This window comes from Centruroides sculpturatus, unplaced genomic scaffold, assembly GCF_000671375.1.
Source record: "Centruroides sculpturatus isolate CEXI.00-Female unplaced genomic scaffold, Cexi_2.0 scaffold876, whole genome shotgun sequence".
Taxonomy (NCBI): domain Eukaryota; kingdom Metazoa; phylum Arthropoda; class Arachnida; order Scorpiones; family Buthidae; genus Centruroides; species Centruroides sculpturatus.
This window is the reverse complement of record NW_019385118.1, coordinates 41,879-51,577: the sequence shown is the minus strand read 5'-3', so window position 1 is coordinate 51,577 and position 9,699 is coordinate 41,879.

Here is a 9,699-nt window from a genome sequence, read left to right as displayed (position 1 = left end):
GAATGTCTTTTTTCTAACGTTCCGTTCTCTTAATTTTTATTACAATAGTCTACTAGCTGCAAGGACCCGCTTCGCTGGGTTTTTAAAAAGTAACGATAGTGAAGATTAAGATAATTACATTATAGCCAATCTTACCCGTTTTCACAGAATGCAAGAATTAGATCCACCGTTTCCAGACAGAACGTCTCCTGTTCACGTCCAGTCAAATGAACTATTTTCAATTTGATCAATTTTCTGGAACGTTTACAATCGTTCTATAATCGAACCAATTCGAATTCGAATTCGAATACAGTAATACCCGACTTACGCGAACCCAGAGTTACGCAATTTTCAAATCTCGTCGATTCGTATTTTGTTTGAGCGCCACGCAACCCTTGATTACTCACTCCCCCAACACTATTGTTCAGCTTACATGTTCGGACGTGTCGCGCGGAATCCACACATAGCTACAATTTATTTTGTGTTATTTATTTCTGCGTTTGTTATATCTACGGAGACTCGAGAGACTTTACTATGTCATCCAAACGAAGTAGAACTAATTCTTCTGCATCAAACAAGAAAAGAAAAACTTTATCTTTGGAATGTAAAGTTAACATTGGGTACGTTCGTAAAGTCGAACGAGTTAAACGAGAATGGCGTCATCGTTATTCCCATTTCGTTAGACTTTTCGAACGATTCGTTACTAACGCGTTTAACTCGTTTGACTTTACGAACGTACCCATTATTAAAGACTTCGATACAAAAATGAAAATTTGTGAATTGGCAAAGGAGTTTGATCTACCGGAATTGTCGGTCAGAACAATTATAAAAGGCAAAGAAAAAAGTTCTCGAAGCTGTGAAAAATGTTCAATCTTTAAATTCAAGCATTATTCGTAAACGTCACAGTATTATCGCTGAGATGGAAACAATGTTAAAATTATGGCGTAATAATCAAGTAAATGTGAAAAATTGTAAAATAATATAGGCCTAATTTGTTATACATATGTATTATCTAAGATTTTATTAAACATTTTTTTCTAAATTATTGTTTTCTTTAGTCTCCGGCTCCAATTAAAAATTATTTGTATGTATTTATATGCGAAATTATACTCCGACTTACGCAAATTCGACTTACGCGGTTACCGCTCGGTCCCACCTATCGCGTAAGTTCGGGGTATTACTGTACAAATTCGAATTTGAAACGGTTCGAACATTTTTAAAATCGAAATAGAAAATCTTCGAAGTCAACCACTTTCAACCCATATCTCCCGCACCCTTATAGCTATCGAGACGCAACCACCATAGTGCACGAATGGAGACTTGGGGCTACTACCACATACAAACACCATTCATGTGCGATGTGTAGTTTTGGCTGAAAAGTGAAATATAGGGACACACACGTCCATATATATATAGATATATAGATATAGATTAAAAAGAGAAATTCAAAGTACAGCGATCGCTGGTCGGCTTGAGCGTTCTGAAGAGGAAGGAGTCTTTCACTGTTACTGAGAGTCTTGAGTCTAGTAATAATCCGTGATATTAATATTCAGAATTGGTCACAACTGATTCAAGTCAATTGTTCTTTAATCCGGAACGGCTAAGGTCCTGTGGAAACGATGGAAATCGAGAATATTAGTGGCGGAGTTCTGCGGAAATGATCACACTGTAAAGGCGAATGGGCGAACTCTCTCTCCTTCTCGCCCTTCCTTTCATTTGGGTCTCGCTTCTCTGATGACCAAATTTGGTAAGTTTTTGCAGTGAGCTGGCTGCCGGTTCAATCTACGATTTTTGGCAAAAGTTCCTTCGATAAGTAGGTTTTTGCCACTGATGTGTTGTTTAGGAAGGAAGGAAATGTTATCAAAGAAAAAATCTGGCGAACTTCTGTGATATTTGTCATCTCCCACTTAAATCAATTTTTTCTCTTTGAAAAAATATTAAATCGCCTAAATTACAAAATGCTAGCCCGAGTTCTCACTCAAATACACAGTACTTCTACACTACAGTATATACAAGTTACACTATAGTAGGCCTACATCATGAACATTAAGTACAGTACAAATATTACGTCAGCCTCAATGGGAATCAATGTATAATTCGTATACTTCGATCACCATTAAAACTCCATAAAATTGCGTTTGGATGGCATGAACGTCTTTGCAAGTTATTATATAGCCTACTGCTCCGTACAAGTTTATTCTCGCCAGAAGAGAAACTTACCATCAGGTCCACTCTGCTTGTGTTTGATCGTACAGTACAATGATATAAATCTATACAAATATTATATAAACGGCTTGCTGTATATTATATTACAATTGTAAATTCGTCTCTGTAATCCAAAAACACACTTTGGTAGACGTATCTTACAGCAATAATATTGCTGTAAGATACGTCTACCAAAGTGTGTTTTTGGATTACAGATACGAATTTACATTTGTACTATACAAATATACTAGGTCTACCCTCATATATTCGCTTCCACATATTCGTATTGTCTAACACTACTAAATGAGCATTGGGCGAATAGAAAATGTGTGGATTGGTCATCAGTAATTCCATTTTAGTGTTTTTTAGACTAGATGTAGTTCGATTTCCATGTAATTTGTCTGCTCCTTTTTATAATGTAGTTTTATCGCGTTTTTTTAATGCCCTTGTTTTTCACGTTCTCATTTTTCTACTTTGGTGAAGTGATACTTATTTTGCTTTAACGCCCAAAAAGACAGTATTTATCTGCTNCCGCTTCGCTGGGTTTTTAAAAAGTAACGATAGTGAAGATTAAGATAATTACATTATAGCCAATCTTACCCGTTTTCACAGAATGCAAGAATTAGATCCACCGTTTCCAGACAGAACGTCTCCTGTTCACGTCCAGTCAAATGAACTATTTTCAATTTGATCAATTTTCTGGAACGTTTACAATCGTTCTATAATCGAACCAATTCGAATTCGAATTCGAATACAGTAATACCCGACTTACGCGAACCCAGAGTTACGCAATTTTCAAATCTCGTCGATTCGTATTTTGTTTGAGCGCCACGCAACCCTCGATTACTCACTCCCCCAACACTATTGTTCAGCTTACATGTTCGGACGTGTCGCGCGGAATCCACACATAGCTACAATTTATTTTGTGTTATTTATTTCTGCGTTTGTTATATCTACGGAGACTCGAGAGACTTTACTATGTCATCCAAACGAAGTAGAACTAATTCTTCCGCATCAAACAAGAAAAGAAAAACTTTATCTTTGGAATGTAAAGTTAACATTGGGTATGTTCGTAAAGTCGAACGAGTTAAACGAGAATGACGTCATCGTTATTCCTATTTCGTTAGACTTTTCGAACGATTCGTTACTAACGCGTTTAACTCGTTTGACTTTACGAACGTACCCATTATTAAAGACTTCGATACAAAAATGAAAATTTGTGAATTGGCAAAGAAGTTTGATCTACCGGAATTGTCGGTCAGAACAATTATAAAAGGCAAAGAAAAAATTCTCGAAGCTGTGAAAAATGCTCAATCTTTAAATTCAAGCATCATTCGTAAACGTCACAGTATTATCGCTGAGATGGAAACAATGTTAAAATTATGGCGTAATAATCAAGTAAATGTGAAAAATTGTAAAATAATATAGGCCTAATTTGTTATACATATGTATTATCTAAGATTTTATTAAACATTTTTTTCTAAATTATTGTTTTCTTTAGTCTCCGGCTCCAATTAAAAATTATTTGTATGTATTTATATGCGAAATTATACTCCGACTTACGCGAATTCGACTTACGCGGTTACCGCTCGGTCCCACCTATCGCGTAAGTTCGGGGTATTACTGTACAAATTCGAATTTGAAACGGTTCGAACATTTTTAAAATCGAAATAGAAAATCTTCGAAGTCAACCACTTTCAACCCCATATCTCCCGCACCCTTATAGCTATCGAGACACAACCACCATAGTGCACGAATGGAGACTTGGGGCTACTACCACATACAAACACCATTCATGTGCGATGTGTAGTTTTGGCTGAAAAGTGAAATATAGGATATAGGGACACACACGTCCATATATATATAGATATATAGATATAGATTAAAAAGAGAAATTCAAAGTACAGCGATCGCTGGTCGGCTTGAGCGTTCTGAAGAGGAAGGAGTCTTTCACTGTTACTGAGAGTCTTGAGTCTAGTAATAATCCGTGACATTAATATTCAGAATTGGTCACAACTGATTCAAGTCAATTGTTCTTTAATCCGGAACGGCTAAGGTCCGGTGGAAACGATGGAAATCGAGAATATTAGTGGCGGAGTTCTGCGGAAATGATCACACTGTAAAGGCGAATGGGCGAACTCTCTCTCCTTCTCGCCCTTCCTTTCATTTGGGTCTCGCTTCTCTGATGACCAAATTTGGTAAGTTTTTGCAGTGAGCTGGCTGCCGGTTCAATCTACGATTTTTGGCAAAAGTTCCTTCGATAAGTAGGTTTTTGCCACTGATGTGTTGTTTAGGAAGGAAGGAAATGTTATCAAAGAAAAAATCTGGCGAACTTCTGTGATATTTGTCATCTCCCACTTAAATCAATTTTTTCTCTTTGAAAAAATATTAAATCGCCTAAATTACAAAATGCTAGCCCGAGTTCTCACTCAAATACACAGTACTTCTACACTACAGTATATACAAGTTACACTATAGTAGGCCTACATCATGAACATTAAGTACAGTACAAATATTACGTCAGCCTCAATGGGAATCAATGTATAATTCGTATACTTCGATCACCATTAAAACTCCATAAAATTGCGTTTGGATGGCATGAACGTCTTTGCAAGTTATTATATAGCCTACTGCTCCGTACAAGTTTATTCTCGCCAGAAGAGAAACTTACCATCAGGTCTACTCTGCTTGTGTTTGATCGTACAGTACAATGATATAAATCTATACAAATATTATATAAACGGCTTGCTGTATATTATATTACAATTGTAAATTCGTCTCTGTAATCCAAAAACACACTTTGGTAGACGTATCTTACAGCAATAATATTGCTGTAAGATACGTCTACCAAAGTGTGTTTTATTGCTGTAAGATACGTCTACCAAAGTGTGTTTTTGGATTACAGAGACGAATTTACACTTGTACTATACAAATATACTAGATCTGCCCTCATATATTCGCTTCCACATATTCGTATTGTCTAACACTACTGAGCATTGGGCGAATAGAAAATGTGTGGATTGGTCATCAGTAATTCCATTTTAGTGTTTTTTAGACTAAATGTAGTTCGATTTCCATGTAATTTGTCTGCTCCTTTTTATAATGTAGTTTTATCGCGTTTTTTAAATGCCCTTGTTTTTCACGTTCTCATTTTTCTACTTTGGTGAAGTGATACTTATTTTGCTTTAACGCCCAAAAAGACAGAACTTATCTGCTTTATACATTACCATTTATTCTTTAAATTCTATCTGTTTCCAGTTGATGTTTGTTTAACTTATTTGCAAAACTTCGTCTAAAAAGAAAATTATAAGGCAAAGCTTCTTCCTGCTTCGGCCATGCCCACAATGACACGGCCAGGAGGAACAGCATCCGACACATTTGGCACAGAATACTGTCGAAAAATTCCTGAAGTTGATCGCCTAGACCAGGGGTCGGCAGTTTGTCAAGTGAGAAGAGCCAAATTGTCATTGAAACAGTATAACAAAAGTACCAGAGAGCCTCATATATAACGCGCACTAGACAGACGCCCTCTAGTGCGCGTTACAGGCATTCCGTGACAATAATTACAAATATACTGAATTATTTATATTGTTATTGGCCAAATGAATAATAATAATTTATACTGTTAATTTAAATGTGCGAAATACGACACACGACAGGGGCGCCTCTAGTGACTGTTTTTGGCATAACGTTACACGGACGGACACGCGTTCAATGGTTTATGTATATATACATATGCTTTAAATGCCATTCGCATGCGACTCATAATTAATCAACGCAAGTGTGGTCGTGCGGACGGCTAAAGAGTGGTAGAGTATGCCGTACGAGTCGAAGTTTGTTCGGCAGCTATATCTCATAAATTCATAAGTTATAACGCTGCGGTGAAATGAGGCGAGGTGAAATTGGAGTTTATGTTCGAAGAGCCGCAAACGTCTATGCAAAGAGCCGCATGCGGCTAGCGAGCCGCTAATTCCGACCCCTGGCCTAGACCCAGTCTCAGGTTCCCCAGAGAGGTACGCTGACGTCTTAACGGCTTCGGTAATCCTGCCATTGTAAAAACTTTCCAATCAGCACGACGTTACGAGAAATCCGGATTCGAATTTGGATCGGATCCTCACAATAGGCTAAGTGATCGCTCCTTACCCACTTAGCCGTTCTGTTCTCAACTTGGCAGAACAAATCGTGGAAAAGATCTTCATTCCACAGTTAAAATTATGGCCGTTGTCTGATTTAATTTAATTGTTAACAGCATCAACAATGAAACTCATTATTAAATTGTCCTATTGTTTAAAATATTTTCTTGGTGAATAGAAAGAATAAACAATAAATAATATTTTAATTACTTCTTGTTTTAAATTGCTAATTCATCGTAACTGTTGTAAGTTTTAGACCTATATGCTGTCTTCGTTTAAAAAAATACCATGGAGGCTTCTGCAAATCAAACAGAACAGAGTGAATGTACCAAAGACGATCGTTTAAACCACGCTGACAAGACGATCCAAACCGAAGTTGTGAAACCCGAAGAAATCTTTTCAGAACGATCACGAAGAGTGACAGTGGATGACACAGATAAGATGTTTACAGACAGTGGTTTTCCCGATGATTCGGGCGATTATTTGACAATCGAAAGCGATTATCCCAATGACGTAAACACGGAGGACGAGGAGGGAAGTTCTGACACGGACATAAATAACGAAATAATTAACAACGAAAATTTGTCAACGGAAGTTAGGCATAAGGAAAAGAGGAACAGGGATCGAAGTTACACGAAACCGATTCTTTCGCTTCTTTAATCTATTTTCCATACCTCGAATAATTACATCACTGATCGGAAAAAGAAAACGTGATTTCGATGAAGTAAAAGTTGAAAATCCTTAAAAATTCCCAAAACATAATTTATAAATTTTCCAGTCGGCTTAACTTTTTAAATACATTATTTTTACACTTATGGAGTTTCTTTAAAATGGTAAATTAATCTAATAAAATCTCATTTTATAATTGATTTTGTGTTATTAATCAGGGTATTGAAATCGGGCAGGACTCCACCAGGACTGTTCAGTCCTACCCTCAATTACGAGGACACGAAAAATGTTACAAATTATTTATTTCACTTTATATATATATACTAGCTGTTACCCGCGACTTCGCCCGCAGAGGTTTTGCAAGCAAACCCCATTTATATTTAGTATTTCAACAACCATAGTAATTGTTATATAACACCTACCGCCGAGAATGATGAGAATTGCTGAGAATAAAACTATTTTCAATTTGATCAATTTTCTGGAACGTTTACAATCGTTCNATTGGTGCAGCGGAAGTGGGGTTTGAATCAAGAAATCCCTAGAATCCTCACAAATATGACGTTAAAACAGGGTTTTATGTCGTTACAAGTGGGTTTTTTAACATTATCTAGTATAGTAAAATCGTGAGACCGATAAAAATTTGATGTTATATTAGGGTTGTCGTTACATCCGATGTCGTTATAATCGGGTTAAACTGTATTTCATTGAAATTCAGTAAGATGCAGACATATAGTCCATTTACCCTAACATAGTGCATGGCTGGAAAAAGAGGTTCAATTGCCTTTTCTCTCTGATAGATAAAATATATCCTTCCATGGTTTCTCATTCTTGTAACATGACTGATCAAAAACTTAGTGAAAAGTAAACATCAAAGAAATTTTACATTAAGAAATTAATTAATTGTTTAGATGAGTAAATAATTTTAAATTCATGTAATCGATTTCCAATTAAATCCTTCCCTCATATCACTAACATTGGCCATATTAACTGTAAAAAATGAACAACAAGGTGGAGCATATTGCTATTCAACCAAAAACATAGTTAATTAAAATACAAAAACATTAAATATATATTTATATCGTTTTCTCTATTTGTAAATTTCATTCTTTTAATTACTACCACTGACGATTAAATAATTTTGAAAGATATCATTATTTGTTACGAATTAAAAGTTTTAGAGAGACCTATTTCAATAGTCCAATTTTGTATCGTACTTTTCACATGAAAATATTTATTTTTTACTATCGAAGTGGTTACTGACACAACAAGGAAAAGTAAGTCGGCATTTCACTAAGGATCGAGATGGTTTTAATGTCAATAGCAAAAGGGCAACTATTATAAATAAAATATTGGCAATATTCATCGATGCGATTCACGACCGTATTCCATTGTTCAAGATAAAGAAGTTGTGCAATTTATACACGAATTAGAAACAAGATATAAACTACACTCACCAAAATTTATCGGCAACATACTTGGACCCAACTTATACAAAGAGTGTAAAGATTGACGGCCGGATGGACGAGCGGTCAAGGTGTCTACCACTCTGGGGGACCCGGAATCGAATCTTGGCGGGTGGAAAAATTTACAAGAATTTTTCGGGGGGTGGTCCGACCGGATATGTCGGGCCCGTCCCTAATCACCCGGCCGCCCCATTGTGGGTCTGGCCAAACCCGTAACGGGCTTGCTAAAGGAGGCCCTCTAAGGGCGGAAAGAGTTGAAAAACCTCTTAAATCACGTATTCCTTGTGGTTACTTGATGTTTACTATGCGTTTTTGTTTATTTATTTATTATTTTTAATATGCGTAGTTAAAAATACAGTATTTTGAATTTAAAAACTGTACATTTAATTTTGAAACATTTACATTGTATTCTAGAACCCTATAACCTATACAAAAGAGAAGTCGAAGACATTAGTGTAATAAAAACTGTTTTCTCGGCAAACAATAGGTGGGATAGTGATTTGATGTGTTTTAACGAAAAAAATATTTTAACATAAAGAAAACGTATTGCATAAAAAATTAGGAAAAAAAACTACGTAGAAAAAATTAAAGTAATTATTTAAATTATAAACCAAATGGAAACTAGATCTAATTTAAAAAAAAAAGAATGAAATGGCAACACTGCCTACGAAATCGAAACTGCGTTCCCGCCAACGGTTTTCGGTTTGTGTTATAACGAGAAGGTACGGCACGTCCGCGGAAGCGATAGGCCGACAAGGGACGAAGGGTCGGAGGGGCTACAAGTAGCTTTATGAACTATTTAAAGATAAATTTAAATCCAAAAGACCCACAAAAATCCATTTAAATCTCGTCCACTTTCAGACATAGAAAAATTCTTACAATTACAATTTTTTAAGTTATACAGTACATATTAAGACTTGGGAACAAAACTGGCTAGACCTGGCACATTTTGGTCTATCTAAGACAGTGTTTCCCAACGTGGGGCCCACGCTCCACAGGGGGTAATTGTATTGTTAAGGGGCAATTCAAAAATGGACTCGTCCAGAGTTTAAGTTAACTGTATAGCTGCTGTATATGTTAGGGGGGCATAGGAATTTTAGAAAGGCTTAGGTGGGGCATAGCACAAAAAATCTTGGGAAACACTGATCTAGGTCCTTATGCCACCAACTCTAATCAACCTATAAAAATTCTTTAATTATTTATATACATATACAAAATCAAAGTTCTCGATTAGTTGTACGGATGAGTTT